General features: G+C 41.6%; 1 protein-coding gene across 15 annotated transcripts in view; it reads right to left on the reverse strand.

The window, feature by feature from the left end:
* The window catches only part of TCF12 (transcription factor 12), a 152,745-nt gene that overhangs the window by 105,389 nt on the left and 21,467 nt on the right, over positions 1-25,889 (reverse strand). For 2 of the 15 annotated variants that reach the window (XM_081170572.1, XM_081170571.1), the window contains exon 3: positions 17,224-17,285. The exons of the other annotated variants lie outside the window; for them this stretch is intronic. The gene's annotated coding sequence lies outside the window, so the exon portion shown is untranslated. The remainder of the gene's footprint in view (positions 1-17,223; positions 17,286-25,889) is intronic. 15 annotated transcript variants of the gene reach the window in all.

The raw sequence follows: 25,889 nt of genomic DNA on the forward strand, positions 1-25,889 counted from the left end.
CAGTGTGTTGGGTTTTTTTAACCCCTGTGCATTCACCATCTGTGTATAAGATGACCCCCAATTTTTGACTATTTTTTTTTAGCTAAAACCATTGTCTTACACGAAAAAATGCAGTATTTGAGTTGCACTGGATATGGTATGCAATTATGTCACTTATTAGATATCCTCTTCTACAGAGAACCAAAGCCACCCACAGCATTGTAAATATAGACACACCAGATTCATAAAGGCTGTCTTTTCTCTCTTCATTCATTCCTCCCTACTGCCTGCCTTTTTCATTACTACACATGCTGTACTGACATTTCTGCCCAAAAGTCTTTCTCCTGGTTATTTCATGTCAAGTTAGAAGCATCACCACCTCTGTCTCTGTCTCTGTCTCTCTCTCTCTCTCTCTCTCTCTCTCTCTCTCTCTCTCTGTGTGTGTGTGTGTACACACACACACAAAAAAAACCAACAACAACAACACACATTTACCGCTCAGTTCCGGAATTAGAGAAGTCATCCCTTTTTCTGATTTGATCCCAGAATGGCCCGTTTTCCCTTAGGACATCCCTACATCCCTATTCAGAGAAATGTTGGAGAGTATCGGATACAACCCCTGAGCCAAGAAGATAAGTAACTAAACAACCTTTAGAAGGCATCTGAAGGCAGCCCTATATGGGGAAGTTCTTAAATGTTTAATGTTTTATTATGTTTTTATATGTGTTGAAAGCTGCCCAGAGTGGCTGAGGCAACCAGTCAGGTAGTCAGGATACATATTAAAAAAATATAATTATTATTATCATCATCACCGTCATTGAATAGGACATCCCTATTTTCATTTGAGAAATGTTAGAGGGTATGTGTTTATGCAGAGGGGGAGGGGGAGGGAAAATTATTTCCCCCACAGTATGCATTGCCTTATACCTGCTATTCTCTTATGCACTCACCCAGTTTGTAGGCATTATTCTAGGCGGGGAACTTGTGGCTCTCTATATGAGGTTGGACTTCAGCTCCATTCATCCCCAGTCAGCATGGCCAACAGTAAAGGGGTGTTGGGAGTTGTAGTTCAGTAGCATCTGAATGGCACCATATTCCCTAACTCAGGTCTATAGTCTAACTATCCACAAAGTTTGTTGTTATCAGTGAGCTTTGCTGGTTTAGTTTTTCTAATCTACAAATAATTCGTGAACAAATTATAAAGCACCCAATTTTGGACCAGACAGTTACAAATGCCTAACCAGTCCTTTGCTTCCTTCTCTTCTATCCATTTGTTTTGAAATCAAGTGATCCTCTTACCTACTAGCTACCAAGGTTCCTTGAGAAACTTTAGTAAGTGATTAGGTCAAAGCTTTTTGCATTAAACAGGTTTCAGCTAATTGTTTCCTAAATATTATTCTTATTCTTATTAATGCATATAACATCTATGTTGTACCCACTGTTCATTTTATGGAAACTCAGACACTACTACAACACAGTACCTCAGTATAGTATGACAACGGCATTCCTGGACTATTAATGGCATATAAATAGCTTTAAATTCTATACAAACCCACTTAGCATTGGCCCAATAGTCAGGTTTAGACAAAATCAAGTTAGACAAATGTGTACACTCATGCGCAGGAGGTTAAACTGAACGATAGTTTATCTATTTCAGCATCTTCTTTCTAAGGGTGGACAGGGTGGAAACTCAGAAGCAGAAAATTACAATAAAGGTCATATTCCATTTGTACCTAGCATTTGGCACTGAGATGCACTGCTTCTGAAAATGAAGGCTGTGTTTAGCTATCATGGCTAACAGACCTATTTCTGAAAGCACTTAGTGGCTATCCTTACATCTTGTGATAGTTAATTCTACACTGCAACAATGAAGAAGCACTTGTCCCCCCACAAGTCTAATTAGACCAGGCAGGGGCCCTAATGTAGCCCACAACTGCTGTTTTCCCCATGCCACACCCACCTGCTATCATATGTAATGACAGGCGTGGATAGTTAAAGTTGTGGCTGCAAAAGAATGATCAAGAGCCTTAAAGTGCACTCCCAATTTTCCTTGGCAAGCACAACTTTGCATTCAACAACTTTTCCTGCTAAAAGCAAGGTTTGCCATGGTGCTGATCACTTGACTGGCAGTAGCTGCAAAATCCATTGGGATTGGCTACATTCAAGAGTTCCTGCATGCAATCCCTTTCCAAAGCAGAGCTTGCAGCTGGCACTGGTCAGCCGTGCCGAAGCCCCACTTTAAGCAGGGATGTTACTTTGCAATTTGAGTTCAAGCTGGGAAGCAAAAGGGGAGGAAATAACCAGGAGTGCATGTAAAAATGTGCTTCAGATTCTTCCGTTTGTAGTTGAGTCACCTGATGTCATGTTGACATCAGATGATTGACAGGTGAGTCACGTATCTGTCCAAGTGGTCCATGGACAGCGGGGAGTTCAGGATGCGGCCCACTGGTTAGATCCCATTCCTCACCTCAGTCATTGTGTAATTACAGTGAATTCCCTAGTAACATGTGTGGTGTGAAGAAGTACTCTTACCATCCCTGAACCCCACTGAGAAAGACCCCAAAGGAGGAATACAACTTCTCTATCCATTCACATCTACAATATCCTCTCCCCAATGGGCAACCATAGCTATTCACAGTATTCCATACGCTAGTATAAGATCTTTATGTTATCTGCTATTTTATTCTCAATCTGTCCTCAACAAAATTTGCATTCATCAGTGCCACAGGTGACCATTTCCAGTGATCTCTATCCTGAATAATCACACCCTATTTAGATGTCCTGGGGCTTTGATCATATATGTGATTTGCTTTACATTATATACACAATGAATCCAACATGCTATTCTCATGACTATTAGAACAGGCTGGAGATTCTATTTTCTATCTGCTTTCCAACCTGAATTATTTGGCAGCATCTTCAAAGTTGACTATCTCACTGTCCAGCATGACCCCCACTTACTCATGAATATTAGGTGGCACCAGTCTCAATACAGAGCCTGATACCACATTCTTACATGTGAAAATGGTCTATTTATTTCTACTCTTTTTTGGAGTCCAAGTGTATAATATTTACCAATCTTCTCTATCTATATGCCAATGCAGTTGAAGAATTCTAAAAGCTAGGAAAATGGCTAATCTTCCATTTGTAAAAGCTATGCTGGTTTCTCCTCAGAAAGGTGCTATTTATATATATTTAGCTTTGGATAGCACTTTTCACCAATTTACCATGAACACAAGTTAAGCTAACAGTAATTCCTAGATCCACACTGATTTTTCTATTGCTTACCTTTCAGTCCTCCACTAAGGAGTTTGCTTTTAGTGATTAAAGGTAATTGTTGCAAGTAAAAAAAAGGAAATGCATAAAATAAGCCTTTTTGCAAATGATAGAGCAATTATGCTATCTAATCCAAAAGCTGCAATACCTGTATTAATGAAAGAACTAAGCAATTATGGTAAAGTGACAAAAATCAATGAATCCAAATAAAAAATAATGTATATGGGTATTTCTCCCTTTGACCATTTAATCATGCAAAAACAGACAGATTTTTAAATCTGCAGCAAGGTAATAAAATATATGGAACTGCAGATAACTAAAAATCTGTCAACTTTAAAAAACAAACTTCACACCATTTCTTTTACAGCTATGACAAGAACTTAGATCTTGGAAAGACCTACATTTATCATGGTCAGGACTCATAGCTGCTGTAAAGGTAGTTATCTGATGATGATGATGATTGTTGTTGCTGTTCAAGTTATCTGTTCAATTTATATACTGCCCTTTATCCGAAGATTCCAGGGCAGTGTTTCTTTTTCAAGCGCTGCCAAGTAGGATTACACCCAAACAATTTAAAATATGGCAGGGCTCAGTAAAAAAGTTCATACACAAAGGACAAAAAGTGCAACCAGGCTCCTGAATTATATGTATCCATGTTTAAAGTGGCGGGTTCAGAATCCCACACCTCCAAACTTATTACAGTGCCTTCCAATTAAAGCATTTGATGTCACTGATCCACAGACAAAAGGGTAAACCATGGCTAGATACAGTCATACCTCGGGTTGAAGTAGCTTCGGGATAAGTATGTTCGGGTTGCGGGCTGCGGCGACCCGGAAGTAACGGAGTGCGTTACTTCCGGGTTTCGCCGCTCGCGCATGCGTAGACGGTCAAATAACGTCACGTGCATGCGCAGAAGCGGCAAATCGCGACCCGCGCACATGTGGGTTGCGTTCGCTTCTGGATACGAATGGGGCTCCGGAACGGATCTCATTCGCATCCAGAGGTACCACTGTATAGAAATTTCAGATCCAGTATACAGAGCATGTCCATTTCTACCCTCTTTACTCACTGAAACCCATACCATTGCAAACCCTTTCCTCCACACCACACTGAATGTTTGGAAAACAGAAATTAAAAAATGGGCTTCTCTGATATCTCCCCTTATTCCTCTTCACTTCCAACTATCTTTTAAAAAAAGCAGGACAATGCTTAGATTGAATGGCTGGGAACAGATGGCAGACTTTTATACGCTAAAATACCTTTTTTTGCAAATGGTATTCCTCTATGAAAAGAACAATTCATAGTTGACATGCCAAACCTTAAATGGTCATGGTACCATTTCAATCAGCTGTTAAGATTCCTGTTAAATCCAGATATTTCCACTTAGGCAAACAGGAACCTAACAGCAACAGAACACATCTTTGTTAACCTCGCTCCTCTCTTCTTTCTCTGAGGGCATAGCTTCCTCAATTTATAAAGCTTTAATAAACCTAGAATATGGCAATCTTTTGTACACAAAAATGACGTGGGAGATGGACCTAGAAGTCAAAATACGAAATGAAAAATGGATGTCTTTGTGGTCCAAGAGCCTGCTGAAATCGGTTTCTGCAAAAATCAGGGAATCCTTATGAACACTTTTGCATAAATGGCACTATAAACCAGTGATGCTATCCCAGATATCTAAGGTATTGGAGGGGATGCACAGTCAAAGGTACATATTTCCATATGTGGTGGTTTTGTAACATCATCAAACCCTTCTGGAGTGCTGACGTCAAAGAAATAAGGTTGATATATAACAAAACTATTGACATGTATGCACTAACACTACTTGGGCTTATGATCCCACCCAGTGCTTTTTTCCTACAAAAATGTTTAGGGGTACTCTCATTTTGACTCAAGAAAATCACCATTTTATAGTTCAACTCAGGAAAAATAAATACAAAAAATGGACAAAAGTACAAAGATTCACAAAATGTTTAGGGGTATGCATATCCCTGCGGGACCCCAGAAAAAAAAAAGCACTGACCCAACCCATTCAAGATTAACCTAACAATGACCACTTAGTCTTTCTATTGAAAGCTGCCCATATGGAGATAGCAAGATATTGGAAAACTGGTGTTAACATCTATTCTAGGTACACCAGAGTATGGTCAATAGCATTGGCTGAGAAATTAGCATGTCAGGTCAGAGCAGCAAAAAACAAACACAATCCCCATGGCAAATGTTTATTAAATACATCAATTGTTCAGACTGTGGCAGGAATCCACCCAACACTCATGGGAAAATGTGGTGTGATATTTTAGACTAATCTAACAAAACTTTATTACACAGTGTGACAAAAGTCTAATTTTATCAGGACAAGTTGATTGTTGACTACTGTTGTAACACGTGTTTTCTCAAAATGTACCTTCTGTACCATGAAAAATAAACAACTTTTTTTAAGAAAAAGAAAAGTTACCGTATTTTTCGCCCTATAGGACGCACTTTTTCCCCTCCAAAAATGAAGGGGAAATCTGTGTGCGTCCTATGGGGCGAATACAGGCTTTCGCTGAAACTTGGAGAGCGAGAGGGGTCAGTACGCACCGACCCCTCTCGCTCTCCAGGCTTCAGGAAGCTATCAGCAAGCCTGGGGAGCCTGCGGGAGTTCCCGCAGGGCTCCCTAGGCTGCGGATAGCAGCCTGCTGCACGGAGCGCGGGGCGCGCTGAAGCAGAGCGCGCCGCGCTTCGGGCAGACATTGGCCAGCCCCACAAGCTCGGGGGACAGCCGGGAGGCGCAGCGCCGCCATCCCGCTGTTCCCCGACCTGGTTTGGGGGGGAAATAAAGGGAATTTTTTCCCCTTTATTTCCCCCCCCCAAAAAAACTAGGTGCATCCTATGGGACGGGGCGTCCTATGGGACGAAAAATACGGTAATTGTTGTTAATTTCTTTCACTCTCAGCTTGCATATATGTCAAATAGTTGGCTCATGGGTTAATAGCATAGACAAAGGACAAAATATTCATGTTAACGCTCATTTAAGATTGCTCTAAAATGAGCAAGGCAGGTTGAAAGAGAAATTTCAAACTAAGAATGACTGCTTTCAAGGAAGTATCACCTGCTGAAAAGCGAAGTCATATTTATTGTTAATTGGCAGCTATAATTTAATGCCATAAGGTATAGCCACAGTATAACTGTAAATCATCTGCATGAGGTACGAGGTGTGATTTCCCAACACTCTTGCCAGAGCAGAAAACCTCTACAACTTTGTCACATCTTGCAGATGACAGCGCTGTATTAATTTTGCTGTACTTGATCCAGGAGCTGAGAAAGTGTGGTGGCTGGCACTGACAAAGACAAAAGCAATCTCTTGGCATATATAACCCTTTTCTTCCTCAGACAAAACAAGAAATAACACAACCACCACCACAACAACAACAAACACAAAACAAAAATATATTTGCTTGCCCGGTACCCAGAAAGTAGAAAACTGACTCATGAAAATATCAAGATTCAGCAAAATCTGGAAACAGACTTTTTACAAAATCTCGCAGTATTTTTATTTTACTATTTTATTTATAAAAATATTCATGAATTGTCAACTCATAACAAAATCAAGGCAGTGTATACTAAAATGATTAAAACAGCATAAAACTATAAAAACTTAAATACAGAACAAATAACTAACGAGTCAGATTAATTCTTCTATTTATAATAATATTTATTAGGGGAACATACATAGATATAATAATGAACACTCAAATATGGATAGCTTGTGAACAGACCCTGCTACCAAGAACAGGGCATTAAACTAGGAGGTTGCATTGAGCCCTTTCAGGCGTTCCATAGCTGCTGGCAGGTGTTCCTGCAGGTCATAGGCATCAATGACGACGATTTTTTTTATATATATCCTGACTACCTGACTGGGTTGCCCCAGCCACTCTGGGCACCTTTCAACACATATAAAAACATAATAAAACATTAAACATTTAAAAACTTCCCCATATAGGGCTGCCTTCAGATGCCTTCTAAAGGTTGTATATTTACTTCTCTTCTTGGCTCAGGGGTAGCATACCATACCCTCCAACATTTCTGCGATGAAAATAGGGACGTCCTAAGGAAAAGCGGGACATTCTGGGATCAAATCAGAAACTGGGACGTCTTCTCTAAATCAGAAACGTTCCTGGAAAATAGAGGCACTTGGAGGGTCTGGTATTCAGGCTTTGTAAGCCAAATCCATGCTGTGTGTATACCATTGCAGGTCTAGGCCTTAATGCCTCCTGGAGCTTCAGCTGCCTAACAAAAGACAGGAAGGATTCTAAAACTCCCCAAGGAGATTATTGGTAGCCGACAGGCAGCCAATCCCTTGCTGCGAAAGGACCAGTGTTGTGATTCGCTAGTTACAGAACAAGATGACCTATGTGGGGTTGTGTTGTCTAGGCTGGGTTGTGTGCCCCCGTTTGTCATTCTTGTTCCTGGTGTTTAAATAAAACTTTCTGAGCTTAATCTCAGTCTCAGGTTATTCTTGAACCCACCTACGCTTCAGGCACCATAAAGAGTGAGTTTCTATCTGCCTATTTCCTCAAAGGCTTCATACAACATAATGACTATTTAAGTTGCATAGCAATAGCCCCTATTTTTGTTATCTGCCGTACAATACTTGTGTGTGATGTGAGGGACAGCTTCCACAGCCATCATTAGTGTGGTTACTTAATAATAGATGTAGATGGAATTTGTAATGTTCCAGTGGAATTCTACACCAGCCGCTCACAATGTTTCCAGCAGCTTTAGAACAATATTGCTTAAGCAGAATGAATTCAAGCTAGACCAGACAAGAATCAACTTTTTAAAAGACAGAATGTAAAATTATTGAATCCTTTTAAAAACCTGACTTAAAATTATTATTATTAATTCAATGTATATACCGCCCTTTATTGAAAGATCCCAAGGCGATGTACAACATTAAAAACATATTACAGAACACCAACGACAAAACATAGTTCGGTTTATTGTGTTTAGAGAATAGCCGTTACACACATAAAAATAGTAATAAGAATACTGCTACTAATAGTGGTTTACATTTCTACTCCCTGACTTTTAGTAGGTAAATCATTTCCCATTCCCCCTTTGTTTTATTGCACAAATTTGTAAAGCCTTGGCAAGAAATTGGGATGTTCTAAGGGATATATACCTCTCAAAACATAATAAATATACCTGACAAAACATAATAAAAAGCATACTGACAGACAGCCTAGTAATAAAATAGTCAACATAATAACAGTCCTCTCCCCCACACTTTCAAGGTTTGTGATCAGCACAACAGCAGCAACTGAATACAGTAGGAAATAAACAATTCGTGTCAGTTTTACAAAGTTTCAGCATCAAAATTCAAAATCCTACCTATAACATAAGACAACTACAGGAACAATTGCGCTCCTTAATTTTTTAAAAGAATTGTTTACATTTCCTGCAATGAGGCCTACATATTATCTGTTTTACAACTCTTTTCACATAATATATTTCTGTAATGACAACATTCTGAAGCAACTGATAAAAATCTCTTATTACTTCTATTTATGTTATATTATAATCTGCTTCTTTACAGTGAAAAACCTCAGCACATCCAAATAGATCTGCAACTACAAAGAGTTATTTCAAAATCCATGTGCTAAATATGCTCCACCATATATTTAATTGATTTTGAAATAGTCCACACAGACTTTGGAATTGAGAATCAAATTTTCCCATTGCCCCAGCCGGACAGCTGTTTGGACCAAGATTTCCAGAGCAGTAGGGATAGGCAAAATATTGATACTTTGTCCCTTACCAGTAGGAACTCCAGACTGCGATAAAGGTTTCATATTTTTTTCACAAGAGTGTACTGCCCAGCTGGCCTTGCAGACCCTCCCCACTAGGCAGGCAGCAGCACTTTACTGCAAAGTAAAGCCTTTACTGCAGGGGTCACCAAGCTAAGGCCCATGGGCCAGAAGCAGCCCCCAGAGGTAATTTGACCGGCCCACGAGCTGCCCCTGAACCGAGTTGCCCACGCAGCATGGGGACTCGCTTCCATGGCGCCGGAAATCACGTCTGCACGCAATCTGGCCCACAGAGGGATCTCCGCGGGACCGATCCGGCCCAGGCAAGATAAACCTTGCCAACCCCTGCTTTACTGCAAAGTAAATGGCCGTTTCCTGCCTGCCGATCTGCAAGGCATAAGCCCCGGCCACCTCTCAGCTGGCATTGCAGAGTAAAGGACTGCACTCCATTCAGCAAATGATAAGATTCAGGTGGCTTTACTCTTGCTTTTGTTATGCAGGTTTAAGGCACACACCACTCCTCTTGCTAGGTGGAGTAGAGACCCAGCTTCCCTGCTGAGGGATGGAGATTCTGGTGGCCTCTGTCGTGATGCTCAAACAGTGGGTCTCAGGGCTGCAATCTGCCTCTCCTGTCACCCATTTGCCTGCCGTGCTCCCCAGTCTTGCCAGCGCCTTTTGGCTGGATCAATGAAAGCACTAGCAACTCTCTGCATGCTGAGTAAAAGTGGCCAGGAAACAGAAGAAGGGGGGGGGGTTTGAAGTGAGGAAGAAAGGGCGAGAGGTGTTGAAAAGTGAGAGAAAAGGTTACTATTAAATAATAAACTGGGAATAGAAATTAATAGGATAAGAGAGGAAAGAAATGAATATAAAAAGGATCAGGAAGAAGTGATGAAAGAAACCACTTCTCCACTTAGAACCTCCAAACTAAAATGGGGAGGCTGAATCACCATACCTCCAAGCAGTGGTTTTTTTTCTAGAAAAAGAGGTGCAGGAACTCCCACCTTTTGGGGACAGACAATTTTCCATCACCCAATCGCAGAGAAGAAGAAGAAGAAGAGGAGTTTGGATTTGATATCCCGCCTTTCACTCCCTTTAAGGAGTCTCAAAGCGGCTAACATTCTCCTTTCCCTTCCTCCCCCACAACAAACACTCTGTGAGGTGAGTGAGGCTGAGAGACTTCAAAGTGTGACTAGCCCAAGGTCACCCAGCAGCTGCAGGTGGAGGAGCGGAGACGCGAACCCGGTTCCCCAGATTACAAGTCTATCGCTCTTAACCACTACACCACACTGGCTCAGCACCATGCCACCCGCTGCATCCAACGCAAGGTTACTAGTGCCGTTGCAACAGCTAAAGAGATGCCGAAACGCACCAAAAAGGGCAGGTGTCCGTACTTAGGTCAAGAAAAGATGAGTCATAGAACTCATTGCCTCAAGGAAACACTGTGGCAAAGAATTTAGCAATTTCCAAATATGGATTAGATAACAGTAGAAAGTGCTGTCAGTAACTGTATTTACATCTGCCACAATTTTGTGACTGGCTCTGCTCCTGCACCACCATTTCTGACTGGTGAGCCCCAGTAATTTTCAGCTGCCTCAAGTGGGGTCTGGGGATAGAAAGTTTGAGAACCCCTGCTCTAGATGTTTTGGACTCTCAGCTCTCAGCAGCTCTAGTCAGAATGACCAGTGGTCTGGGATGATAGGATAACTAGAAGGGCCTCACCTGCAGGTCTATATGGGAGGAAGCATTCTCTCAGATAGCATAGAACCAAGCGATTTAGGGTTTTGTAAGTCATCAACATGTCATAAATCCTGGCCCAATCCAAAATTTTATTGCGGTCTTAGACCAGCATAAGGTAAGAGAACCTCCATAAAGAAAGAAAACATTCTAGATAGGCAATAAGGCAACTGCAGAAGTAGACTACTCATTCTCTCAATTACAGTAGACCGACATAAGATAAAAACACATAAAACATGTAAATCAAACCTTCAATTTTAGACCTCCTATGACGTATGTCAATCATAGCAGCACTATATCTGGCAACTGAATATGTTATATCAGGATTTATATCTTGGAGCAGTAAAGAGATATAGAATTGCCCTGTGTGTCCTGGAAATTTGTGTATTATTGGCAGGATAAACCTAGCATGTATGTTTGTGCAATACTGGCAGTGCAGAAAAACATGTTCAATTGTTTCTATGTGCCCAGAGCTGTAGGGGCATTTTGTCTCCTCATAAGGTGTCTTCCTAAAACAGCCCTCCTGGATGGCTGAAGGGAGAGCCTGGCAATGAGCCAGAGTGAAAGCTCTTCCATGTTTTGGTATTTCAAGATTAGTTAAATATGCTATTGGGGAGGTGATGTACCTACTTGTTTCACTAATGAGAATCCTGGCCCAGTAGCAAATTGACAGGCAGTTCTTTTCAGAAGTGGTATAATACGCTTGCAGTACATAGTTTCATTCAGGAATCCAGCTCTGGCCTTATGCATCAGCACCAGCATCAGCTTCCAACACAACCTTAAGTTCAGCCCCAGATGCAGTACATTACAGTAATCCAGTCTAGATGTTACCACCACATGGGTCTCTGTGGCTCACCATGATCTCAGTGGCATGGCTATCCCTGTCCAGGAAAGTTTATAGCTGGTGCATCAGCCAAAGCTGGTAAAAGGCACTCCTGGCTACTCCAGCCTCCAGTAGCAGCATTGGATCAAGGAGTACCCTCAAACTACATGCCTGCTCCTTCAAAGGAACTGTAACAGGATCTAGTACAGGCAAATTACCCACTTCCTGGATCCAAGACCAACAAGGCCTCCTTCCTCCAGCCCACCACTGTATCCAGACACTGGCCCAGAACTTGCACAGCCCCCCCCCCCCCGACTAAGCTGTAACAGAGAAACAGAGCTCCAAATCTCCCAGTAATTGCTCTCAAAGGCTTCATATAGATTTTATACAGCATTCGAGACAGGTCTGACCCTGTAACAGTTAACACTCAGGGAACCGAGGGACAACCATCCAATACAACTCTGTGGTATAGATACCATGGCTGATAGCTTCAAAAGTTGCTGAAAGTTATTGTAGAAGCAATAGGTTCATACTCCCTTTACTGTCCTTCTCCCAGTAAAAGTCATTCAACAGGATGAACAAAGTTTATTCAGTCCTGTAACCAGGTGTGAACCGAGTCCTGAACAGGTCCATGTTGGGACCAATTCCTGGTTGGGGTCCTGGAAAAGCAGTGGAGAAAGGCAAGAGTGAATATCCTAATGCAATATTGAAATCTGGAGGTAAAACTGACAAGGCAAATAAGAAATGGAGTGTGTGGAACAAATCGTGAAAATCACACAAAACAGCACTAATCATAATACATCTGAAGCACAGCAGTTAGTGTAAAAAAATCACATCTACAAGCTCAACGAGGTCACAGGCTAGTAGTACACTGGATACAAGTACGAGGCACATACATTTCTGTTCAAAACCTGACTGTCCCTGCAGCTGCAACTGTTCCATTATCTTCAAAACCTAGGCATTTGTTGCATGAGGTCCCATTGGGGCCAAAACCACCTATAAGAGGGAAAGCCTACTATATTAGGTCAAATAACTATTTAAGTCCCATACTCTGTTCTCCCAGTGACCACCAGATGCCTATGGGCAAAATCAGTGTGCCATAGTATTCTTCCCACTCAGGATTCCCAACAACTTGTATTCAGAGGCGTACTGTCATTCAACACTAGATCTTAGGCGTAGGTAGGTGTAGGTAGATCTTAGGTGTAAGCAGTCATTTGTCAATTCAGTTACATCCAGCCAGGTCTCTGAAACACATATCAGGCTGGCAGCTTGATCCAATTAAACAATGCATGGTGTTCTTATTTCTATCAATAGCTATTTGCAAAAAATGGAGCCTATAGATTCCGAGGCACAAGCCAACTAATGGCACACATCAGGGGAGGCTTGCTGCCTTCATGCCCTGTTTGTGGCCTTGAAGTGGGCTTTCGCAGAAGGTACAAGCAACAGATTACTGCTGTTCCTTCTGACAAATATACAGTTGGAAGAGAGAAAATATGCCCCTTCTTTACTTCTGGGTGGTGGGAGTGTAAGAGGGTTTGCCTCCCTCCTTTCCTGTTAAGTTTTGAATAAGAGGGAGCAACAGCAGTGGTGAGGCATTGCTGGCAAAATCTGCAGAAGCCCATTGAGTATCTTAAGGGATGTCACATGGAAGACAGAACAAGCTTGTTTTTTCCTGCTCTGGACAGTAGGACTCAAACCAAAGGCTTCAAGTTACAAGAAAGGAGATTCCGACTAAACATATGGAAAAACTTTCTGACAGTAAGAGCTGTGGAACAGTCTCTGTCGGGAAGCTGTTGACTCTCCTTCCTTGGAGGTTTCTAAGCAGAGGCTGGATGGCCATCTGTCATGGATGCTTTAGCTGAGATTCCTGCATTGCAGGGGGCTGGATTAGATGACCCTCAGGATCCCTTCCAACTCTACCATTATATGATTCTATGAACTCAAGGGACAGAAGCCATGTCTTCTTTCCTTCCCATTCTCTCTTGAAGAACAGGTAAATTTGTTTCCACAAGTTGCCAGCCATACCTCACTGCTGCTTCCAGCACAAAATAAATGGGAAAGGGGAGAAGCAACAGCTTACTTCATAGCTGTCAACTTTTCCCTTTTCTTGCAAGGAATCCTATTCGGAATAAGGGAATTTCCCTTTAAAAAAGGGAAACGTTGACAGCTATGGCTTATTTCCTCCATGGAGCAGAGTGAGTAAGAATTACACTAGTTTCTCTCTTTCCTCATTAGATGTTTGTGGGGGAAACAACTATAAATGAATACAATCAGGACCCAGCATACAAATACTGCCTAGCCCAAGAGACTGATAGGATGCAAGTATACTAACTACTCCCCTCCCATGCCACTTCAACTAACAATCAACTGAACACACCATACTACTGAATTAAATGCCAGGTGAAATTTAAGCTTTGCAACCTTTGTGAAAACTTGGCTGAGATTAAGACTTCCTTAGCATTCCAGAAGTGAGGGACAACAGTAGTAAAATACATGCTCCTAGTTGCTACCATCTTAAGCTGATTCAGTGATGAAAAACTAAATTTGGCCTACTGACTCAACCAAAACTGGCAGTCCAAGCTGATATGATATAGCCTTTCCTATATTCCCAGGCAACTCATAAATCTTGGCCAGTCCAAATCCCACATTCCTCTCACCAACACAAGGAAACAAACTCAAGAGACCTGATGCTCCTACAAGCACCTTCTTTTCCCAAAGTCAAAGTGAGTTCCACCCTGAACATTAGAGTATGGATCTCTATACACACACATTCCAGCCTGCAAAGCCCATCATTTTTAGTGTTTCCCCTTTAGTAGAAATTAGTCTCCAACAGATGCCTCAGATAAGCATTTCTGGAACTATAGTTCAGGTACCATCAGTGGCTGCAGCCAACTTTCAGGTGGAACTCTACCTCACCCATCTACTTATCAACAGAAGAGCAGGGAGGCTGTTTGAATGTGTGTCTGTCTACCCATTTGAATATGTGAGGTGTGTGTTTGTTTAATATCAAGACAATTTCATAAGCATTAACTTACATCCAACTCAAACCACAATATTCAGTCATTAAAATAAGACATAACCAATCTGCAGTGAAGATAAAATAGAAGTCTCAGTGACGCCTCTCACCCAAATGTCTTTGAACACTTGCAAAGAGACACAATGAAACCTCCAATGGAAGGGGTTCAACAGCCAGGGGATCACCACAGAGAAGGCCCTACCAACGACAGTAACTGTCTTGCTGATTGTGCCAACAGTCACTTCTATCTGCTACCATTATATTGCTGGCCCTAATCCTGTACTGCCATTCTGTGACTGGTGGCTTCAGTAATTTTCAGCCCTCTGGTATGCCCTGGGAGTAGAAAGCTAGTGAACTCATCTTTCAGAACAAGCCCCTAGTGACAAACAATGCGCCCAAAGCAGATCTGAGTTGGAATGAGAGGCCAATCTACACCCAGGGCTGCAGTTTTCGCAGGGTAGTGGCTCAACTTAGGTAGGTAGTCTCACCCCAACCATCTGCCAACTGATGGCACAATAAGTCAGAATGTGGAGACAATACTCTGAGGAAAACCCTGTTTAAGCATAATATATTCATCATTAACAAAGATGACAATATTTCAAAGTAATTCATTTTTCCTATATACTTTCATTGGGAATTTTAGTACTTAGGTACATTTGCCAACCTAGCAGTTCGAAAGCACGTCAAAGTGCAAGTAGATTAATAGGTACCGCTCCGGCGGGAATGTAAACGGCATTTCTGTGTGCTGCTCTGGTTCGCCAGAAGTGGCTTAGTCATGCTGGCCACATGACCCAGAAGCTGTACGCCGGCTCACTTGGCCAATAAAGTGAGATGAGCGCCGCAACCCCAGAGTCGGTCACGACCGGACCTAATGGTCAGGTCCCTTTACCTTTACTTTTTTACATCTGCTATGCTCTGCTGAGATTAGTTTACATGGTAACAAAGGATTGCCCAAAAAAACTTTAAAGAATCTTTTTATTGCACCTCATGCTCTAGCAAGTCAGCTCAGAAACTGAGAAGGGGCAGGAGGAACTGGCCCAAATCACATGTCTACAATTCTCTCTACAACTAGCAGCATTCAATGGTTGAACAATATTTTACTATATTAGAATGCAGACACAAAGTTATTGAGAAAATGCCCGTAACAGGTTTCCTATTCCCCATCTGGCTGCAGCTTAAAGTTGTAGTAGATCCAAGCCCCTTCCTCACTCTCTCTTCAACAGGAATTAAATTAGGTTTTCCAAGGGCTGTGTAAGTCAATCAAAATGACCAATGACCCATAAAAAGTGACACAATTTCATTAAATATTAAATAAGTAGATCAGCAAGAAATGTACAGCATATATAGTATTCTATTTTCCCCCATACAGTGGTGCCTCACAAGACGAAAAGAATCCGTTCTGTGATTCTCTTCGTCTAGCGGTTTTTTCGTCTTGCGAAGCAAGCCCATTGACGGATTAGCGGATTAGCGCTATTAGCGGCTTATCTGCTGATCGGATCAGCTGATAAGCGGCTTAGCGGCTTAGAAAAAGGGGGGGGGAACCCAGCAGGAACTCGCAAGACCTTGTCGTCTTGCGAAGCAAGCCCATAGGAGATTTGTTTTGCGAAGCACCTCCAAAACAGAAAACCCTTTCGTCTAGCGGGTTTTCCGTCTTGCGAGGCATTCGTCTTGCGGGGCACCACTGTATTATTTAAATTACATTATAAAGAGTATATGCTACAAATTAATATTTAGAAACACTGCGTTTCACTGGGCAGGCACAGTACTTGTTTGTAAGTTCAAGCATAAATAAGTAACAGGAAACCTAAAACTCAAGAGTAATATTACCTAAGTGACATTTTATAAGTTTCTAAATCTGCAGAAACGCACAGTTCTAGCATAAAATAATCCTTATGCTTGCATGTCATCTTAAAGTCCAACAGCAGCTAAACAAAATTAACATATATATCAGTAGGCAAACTTTCTTCCTAGCGTCCATCTCCCAAAAATCCTTTTATCAAGTGAAAAGCAGACAATTAATATAAAGCAAAATTGATTTGGGTGGTAAAATTTATACACTGCAATGATACAGTGCCCTGGAAGGCCAGCAATCACTATAAGAAAGTCTAAGAGTATAATAATAGGTATTTGTTTTACTCATATTCCCTCTTTGCTAGATCTAAAGTAGAAGCATGAAACAGAGTTTACTTTGGGTAGGATCCAAAGACCTGCTTAGGTTCTTGCAGGAGACTTTAACCTGATTAGTGGAGTTTTAAAATTTTTCATTGAATAGCTCACTACCATGTACCATCACAAACTGCTTTAGAAACTCCCTCCACGATTGTGGAGAGGGGAAGATTCTGCCAGTGAAAAAGTAATCTAAAGTCCTTGTTCCATGGGTTGCTGGCACTTTTAAAAAAATATTCTTGACTTCGGTTTTAGCTATATCCTGAGCAGCAGCTTCATGGACAGCACTAGCAAAAAAAAAAAAAATTTTTTTTAAATGGGTCACAGCATCTGATCTAAAATATGACTTTCCATTCTTTTCTCCCAGGGAAGTCTGGTTAGATGCCATGCTACATCTTTCAGTTCCATTGCCTCTACATTAGGGGGGAATATCTTACTTGCTTATTCTGTTTCATGGAGTTCTTCTATATCATCCAAGACGCTTGGGTGCAGTTGTTCCCTGCAAGCAGATGGAGACAGCAACAAATAGAATTTTTTAATGGCGTCATCCCCTTATTCAAGGGGAGTTCACAGGCTCAAAATCCTACGTTTTCCAAGAAAAGTAAAAATAATAATACTATACCACACATATTACTTTGTAAATGTTTAATCCTCAAGTGATGGTAATACTAACTGATAAAAATATAGGAATTACAATCCATATGAAAGTTAAGTATTATGCAGACGAAACAAAAAAACTCAACTACTTGTTTATTAATAAATATCTAAAAGAGGGAGAGGGAGGCGGTCATTTTAATGCAGTTATCATCCCCATTTGATTACAGATATTACATTTGGTCACTCAAATGTTAGGAAATTGTACTATTTTGTGATTACACCCACCTCCATGTCTAATTAGCAGCACTTGCACTAGTCCAGTTTTCAACTGTCACCTTCTTTAAAAATGATTCTCTAGCAAACCTAATTCTGTAGTACACTAGTTTGTAATACAACCTGACCCTCCTACAGACTTTTAACACAGCTATGTGATCAGAAAAACCACCTCACATGCATTTTCTGACATACAGGCGATCAACACGCACACCATTTTCAGTGCCAGTGCTAGAAATTAACCGGACACATTTTGTGTCTGGCACAGGTCCAACTGCAACCACGTGGAGATCTCTGGGTGCCAGGCTGGTGCCAGGGGAAAACAAATGTCACTTAGAGAAAGATCTGAAATATTTTCCTTGAAGCTTGAATTTGTTTTATTCTGGATTGTTTTATTTGATGTTTTAATATGTTGCAAACTGCTTTAGGATTTGTAATTTTAAATGTAAAGAGGTACAGAAATGAAATGAATAACAACAACAAACCTCTTTGGGGGGGAGACCCTGGACAATCCATTGTGGCAACCATAACCTAGGTTTAAGGTGCCATTTGCCGATTAGATGATATATCTGGGTTTTTAACACTGGTCAGTGCCGAAAGGGGGCTAGGCTGGGAACAGAAGGCACTTATGCATGAGGCAGTTGGGAACAGCAACCCCGCGTAAGCAGGGATTCTTCTGTAAACTATATACATTCTTAAGCAATGCTACTAACGACACACCCAGATATTTAATCTTCTTTTCAATCTTTAAGCCTGAGAAACTTTGTAATGTATTTTTACTCTCAACATTCATATTTTTTACCAGGAGTTTGTTTTTATCTTTATTAATTTTAAGACCTGCTGTTTCTCCATATATTTTTTTATCTCTTCCAGTGCTTTTGGGATTGACTCTATTGGTTCCTTTACAGATACCACCATGTCATCTGCAAAATCTTTTAATTTATAGTCTCTGCCCCACCCTTATTCCTTTAATTTCTTGATTACATCTTATTCTTTGCACCAAAACTTCTAAAACTGTTGTAAACAATAAAGGTGACAGCGGGCAAATTTATCTAGTTCCTTTAGTTATTTTACAATTCTCTGTCAATACATTATTTACTATCAATTTTGCTGATTGATCAGTATATATTAACTTAACTCCTTTTATAAAAGTGTCTCCACAACCCATATATTCCAAAACCTTAAACATAAAGTCCCAGGAGACATTGTCAAATGCTTTTTCAGCATCTAAAAAGGCACTACCTTTTGTTGGTGCTCCACTTCATGCCAGCTCTCTTAACCTGGCTGTCAAATTTACTGATATCGCAATGCTCCTTGGCAGTGTTAGAAACTCAGACCAAATGGATCTTAAACCTTGGTTCATAGCTGTCAACTTTTCTCTTCTTTAAAGGGAAATTCCCTTATTCCGAATAGGATTCCTCGCAAGAAAAGGGAAAAGTTGACAGCTATGCCTTGGTTGTGGTCGCCACAATGGAATGTCTATTTTTGCAATAAAGTTTTTTTCTATTTTTCATTTCATTTCTATTCTGCTTTATATTTTAAGGAAAACATCTCGAAGCAGTTTACAACACATTAAAATATAAAATTAAACAATCCAGAAAAAAACAAATTTATGCTTCAAGGGAAATATTTCAGATCCTTCTTTAAGTGACATTTTGCTTTCCCCTATTTATTTACCTACTTAATTTAAAAGCTGCCCCATGGCAGAAGTACTTTGGGAACCAGTGTGGTGTTGGGGTAAGAGATTTGGACCAGGACCTGGGAGATCAGAGTTCAAATCCCCACTCAGTCATGAAGCTCACTGGGTGACCTTGGGCCAATCACAGCCTCTTAACCTACCTGGTTAAGAGGCAAATATTTACAAGCTGGCAAATATTTATTTAAAACACTAGTTCACGTAAAGGTAACAAAATTTCTGACATAACTAGTGGGAGATTGTTTGGCAACTGTGAGGCTAGTTCCTTTTCTCTCTGTGTGTGTTGAGTAATTCTATAAAACATTTACATAAGCATTTATATAACCATTAAGGTTGAGATTTTCTGGTTAGACCCAACATCATTCCCAGTGCATTACATTCACGCGTGGAAGCAATTTTTGGAAGGAGACATATACGCGCATCAATCAGTGTCCAAGCAATTAACTTCAAAGCCACAATGCTTTAATTGTATTAGCAATGTAATTGTAAAGTATTAGAATGCTAATAAACACTCCCACTGCAGTATCCCTTAATCATTCGGGCGACTAATACGATGCCTGAATTCAAAATAGCAAACAAACAAGTGCAGCATGCGACAGTTCCTTTTAAGGCGAAAACAGTTGTGAGACACTGTTCGTAGAATAGACAGTGGTGTCAGTCAAACAAAACATCAATTTTCCCCTTCCTGCCTAAGAATTATTATATTTGTCCTTTTTCCAAAAAATGGAGAGAACATATATAAGATTCTCAAGGCACCTTCCAGTCAGGTGGAGCTATATCAGACACCTTCAGACCTCAACTTTTAGGATACAACAACTCCTGGCTCCATGCCTCCACATCATCCAAAAGAAAAGCGTAGGGAACCAAAGACAGGCCTTTTCACCCTGCATGTGTGACACAGTTCCCAGAGTTCTGCCAGGTGCAGCCTTCACTTTCTTTTCAGCATTACACTACAATGTTTTTACTTGCCCAGGCCTTTCAAGATTGTTTTGTTCTTCTATGCTGCTGTTTTAGCTTCATGCTGTGACTTGTGGGATGTTACTGTATTTTTATGTGATTCTTTGTTAGCTCATCCAAGAGTCACAAATAAATATTTTAAATAAAATAAATACAGAAGATGAAACTCTTCTCCAGCAGTAGACAACCTGACAGCGTAAGTTCTCATAGACCAATAATAATAATAACAATGCCCTAGCACCACAGACACCAAAGGAACTGCCCTCTGAATTTTTCATGTAATTATCACCTAAGACAAATATTGCCTTTCTAAATATATATAAAAGTAGGTCCTACAGACATACATTGATAGAACGTATCTCATAGTAGCAGAAGAAATTCCAGTCATTACAATTATTATATTTTTGCCATTCCAAAAAATATAACTGAACCTTAAGAACTGTTGGCCCTTCATTTCTTAAAACAAACAAACAAACAAACAAACATAGGGTAGGAGGAAAATAAGATGCTTGGGTCATTCCATATCAAGTGATCCAATATTTTTTTTACCACGTCATCCAATTTTCTTAATATTTTGTACACTTGTTGAATTATCAAAACTAAGTTTAAATCTAAAAAATTAAATTTCCATTTCATCCTGTTTGAGTTATAAGGGTTTGAAAATTCAAAAGAATGACAATTTTGGCCTTGCCTGACTACACACAAATGTCAAAAGCTCAGCCCATAATTGAGATATTTCAAAACTAAAAATACCAATCTCTTCAGAACTTCATGGGCTTTAATGGGATATGTCATATGATTGACTTACTTTAAATTTTAAAGTTCAGTTACAAAATTTACAATTTTAAAAAGTGATTTTAAAAACTTAGTATGATTAAAAATGTCAAAAATGTATTAGTGATTATTTTTAGGAGCTACCTGCAAAATTTCATATTGGGATCTCAATGGGATCACATTTTTAAAAATATATTTTGTAAATACATGCCCTATTGGGTTCTAATTAGGATACCAATTCTTGAAGCAGAACATAAAAAAGTAAACAAGACTTCAAACTATAATACAGTGGTGCCTCGCAAGACGAAATTAATCCGTTCCGCGAGTCTCTTCGTCTAGCGGTTTCTTCGTCTTGCGAAACAACCCTATTAGCAGCTTAGCGGATTAGCGCTATTAGCGGATTAGCAGCTATTAAAGGCTTAGCGGATTAGCGGCTAAAAGACTATTAACGGCTTAGAAAAAGGGGGGGAAGCAAAAAAAAAAAATCGGAACACTCGCAAGACATTTTCGTCTTGCAAAGCAAGCCCATAGGGAAAATCGTCTTGCGAAGCAGCTCAAAAACGGAAAACCCTTTTGTCTAGCGGGTTTTCCGTCTTGCGAGGCATTCGTCTTGCGGGGCACCACTGTATCAGTTACTCCAGGCATTTCGTTAGAAAGCTAGTAAGACTTTTCTTTTACAAATGTGTGTTCCAAAGCAGAATAATAGCTTGCTGTTACATGATAGATATTTTTTTTTGTAGGGGAGAGCTCAACAACTCGAGTGTTGGTGATCTCAGGTGTTGGTGGGGCATGTTCCACTGCTGCCCGTGCACCACACCACCTCGCTTCCCCAGGCACTGGCAGGGGTTACTATGCCAGTGACTTGAATATTTAATAAAATACAGTGGTACCCCGCAAGACGAATGCCTCGCAAGACGGAAAACACGCAAGACGAAAGGGTTTTCTGTTTTGGAGGCGCTTCGCAAGACGAATTTCCCTATGGGCTTGCATCGCAAGACGAAAGCCCATAGGGAAATGCTGGCGGTCGGGAGCAAAGACTTTCGCCCACAGCCGGCCTTCAGAAGAGGACCTCTTCTGAAGGCCGGCGGGGGGCAAAAGTCTTTGCTCCCCCCCGCCTGCCTTCCCCCCCGCCTGCCCCGGGCGATCTTAAAATGCTGGCGGGCGGGAGCGAAGCATTCGCTGCCGACCCCCAGCATTTTAAAATCTCCCCGGGACAGCAGAGAAGTTGGGAGCATTTTAAAATCTCCCCGTGTCCCGGGGAGATTTTAAAATGCTGGGAGGCTGCCGACCCCCAGCATTTTAAAATCTCCCCCTGTCCCGGGGAGATTTAAAAATGTTGGGGGTCGGCAGCGAACGCTTCGCTGCCAACCCCCAGCATTTTAAAACGCTGTTCCGAAGCGGGGGGCGGGAACATCTGCCCCAGCCGCCCCCCCTTCGGAACGCTGTTCCGAAGCGGGGAGGGGGGCGGGAACATCTGCCCCAGCCGCCCCACTTCGGAACGCTGTTCCGAAGCGGGGAGGGGGGGCGGGAACATCTGCCCCAGCCGCCCCACTTCGGAACGCTGTTCCGAAGCGGGGAGGGGGGGCGGGAACAGCTGCCCCAGCCGCCCCACTTCGGAACGCTGTTCCGAAGCGGGGAGGGGGGGCGGGAACAGCTGCCCCAGCCGCCCCACTTCGGAACGCTGTTCCGAAGCGGGGAGGGGGGGCGGGAACAGCTGCCCCAGCCGCCCCACTTCGGAACGCTGTTCCGAAGCGGGGCTGGGGGCGGGAACACCTTCTGAAGGCGGGCAGGGGGCGAAAGTCTTTGTCCCCCCTGCCTGCCTTCCCAGGGGCTTTTAAATTGCCCCGGACAGCGGAGAAGTCCTCCGCTGTCCCGGGGTTTTTTTTAAAATGCTGGGGGTGGGAAGAAAAGCCCTTGTCCCCCCCCCCAGCCTTCAGAAGAGGTCCGGGGACAGACTGTCCCCGGACCTGGTCTGAAGGCGGTTTCCCTAGGAACGCATTAATTGATTTTCAATGCATTCCTATGGGAAACCGTGCATCGCAAGACGAAAAACTCGCAAGACGAAGAGACTTGCGGAACGAATTAATTTCGTCTTGCGAGGCACCACTGTATCAAGGTTGTTCTGTTTGATGTTTAAAATATTGATTTCTTGATTCTGGGTTCAAAAAACAGGGGTTGTCTTATACATGGATAAATACGGTGTGTGTGCGCGCACACATGTATAACAAACAATTAAAAAATAAAATTAAGCACAACAGAAGGAATACTGGTATCCTTCAGTATAATATAAAGTTTTGACTACACCATGCAGTTTTCAAGAAACAGATATAAAGAAATATTTGTGAATCAGCATCTTCAGCAGCTTGAGTTATCATGGCTTAAATATGTATGAACTCAGAACAGCCAAGTTAGCATTTTAAAAGATTAAAAATGCAAGGGGGGAGGGACTGTGGCAGCGGAACATCTTCAGATTTTTCATATCAAGCCAATACAACATTATATACATTTGGCTTTGTGCTTTATTATTCACCTGTAATCGCCTTTTACAATCATCTCAAGGTGATATGCAATGAAACAGCAGTTACAAATTTTAGTAATATAATATAATTTTAATATACAGTAGCTCCATGTGTGATGTAACACCTCCCAGTTAAAGCTCCTTATCTAGCTTTCTTCATCAAACACATCTGAGGCTGTGAGTGTCCAGAACACAGATAGGCTAGGATAGAGGTTTTCAACCTTTTTGAGTCCACAGCTCCCTTAACCAACTCCATTCTTTCTGCGGAACCCCTATGGGGCTCAGGAGTCCAGTTATGTCACCCCTTGCATGCAGAGTCAGCAGCCCCTCATCCCTTTTTGAACACCCTCCCTTGTGGAGTGTTCCCTCAGCCTCCTCTCCTCTCCTTGGGAGTCCTCCGGGAAGCTACCGCTGCCATCCCTGGTCTCTGAGCTGCCCCTCCTTGCCCCAAAGAGGGGTGCCTCCCAGAGGCACCATTTGCCTGTGGAGCTTATAGCCAGGGCTGCTGTCATAAACAGCTGTGCAAGCCTTTGGGAGGCAGATGCAAGAGGGCATCAGAGGGAGGAAAGGAAAGGAAAGAGGGACAGAGGCTAGTGTTGCCCGCAACACCCTGATGAGTCATTTAAGGCATCCCAGGCTGCCACGGCACACTGGTTGAAAACCCCTGGGATAGGACAAATATTCAATGCAAACAAGTTGGCTGGTGGTTCATTCACCCAGATGGAAGACGGAATTATACTCTAGGTATGGAAAGACTTGCCTAATTGACCACAGATTTAGGCAGATGGAGCAACCTGCCCCTCAGCTTCTGCAGCAGAGTGACTCTGCTTAAAACAAACATTCTCTCCTATATATACCCCAATGACATTGCTAGTGCATCTCTTTTGCAAGTTTTTGTAGGAACTCCTCTTCTCCAAGATTTTCACTTTAAAAAATGCAACTGGCGGAGGGCTTTGCATTCTCTTGACTTCAAAATGTACTATAGGGTCTGCTTATTGCTTAGCATTCAAAAGTAGCAATGGCTGCCACCAGCTGATGCTGTTCCTGCACAACCTTATAATTCTTTTATTTGACTCTGCTCTGAGGATTGAATGCTCTTGGGGATTGTAAGGGGAAAAGTCATCCTACCTACCATGTCAGCAACACAAAAAACACATTGCTATACAATCCTTTACAACACTTTATAGAAGTGTCAAGAAATTTTGGGGTGAAGGGGCCTCAAAACATGTGAACAATCAATGGGTCAGCATGTAGAATTCTTTCCTTTCTCAAGATACCAAAAAATCCCCTTTGTCCTCTTGTTCAATTAAAGTATCTCTTGACCACCCTGCTTCATCCTGAGGCCCTTAGTGCAGCTGAGTTCCTTGAGTTACTGGAATATCTGATCACCTCAACACATTTTTCAAAATCTGTTATTTCTATATAAAGCTCTAATTTGACAAAACCAACTTTGATTTATGTGGATGAGAGGAATGTAATGAACATTTGGAATAACCGATGCTTGAGTGGCAATGGAAGGATATTCTGGTGTCTGTGCAATTAACTTCTTCGGATCTCAGATTGCACTTAATACAACAAAAATAATTTTCAGAAAGTATTGGATCCACCACCACCTCTTCCAGAACTTGATAGAGAAGCAGAGATTGGATTCTGCATGTATTGATGGTGACAAATACCTGGAAGAATGCTCTCCACTACTGACTGTGCAGTGCTTAGAAGATTTCTCAACATTAGCTGCATATGAGAAAGCAACCCAACAGCAGCAACTGGAAGGAAAATTATCTGATATTTGGGCTTTGTATTTATATGAATTTTCATGAGGAAGTACTGACTGACAGGACTTGCTTACAGCTCCAAGTGGTTTGACTAGACTGAATCCCTAGCTTTCTGTTCTTGCATTGTTTAAAGGACTGATCACTGTCTGTTCAGTGTACATGTATGTGCTTTTGTTCTATGAGAAATTGTTTAAAACTGAATAAAAACATTGGATGGTATTCAACTGAGTTTTATCCTGAGCAGACTCACTGAAATTAATGGCTCTACCTTAGACATGTTCATTAATTGCAGTTTGTTTACTCTGAGTAAAACTTAGCTGAATGCCACCCACTGGTTAAAAAGTCATGATGTGTTCTTACTAAATTCCTTGTTTAGGTTCTTTATTTGTTCTCCATCTCTTCTGGTAGTTAAACTTGGAGAGAAATGTCGTTTATTCAGGAGATTTGAAACTTATTGCATGAAACCTATTTCTGGCCTCTCCAATAATACATACGGGAGCTAAATCTCAGCTG

Source organism: Podarcis bocagei (assembly GCF_964188305.1).
Source record: "Podarcis bocagei genome assembly, chromosome: 14".
Classification (NCBI taxonomy): domain Eukaryota; kingdom Metazoa; phylum Chordata; class Lepidosauria; order Squamata; family Lacertidae; genus Podarcis; species Podarcis bocagei.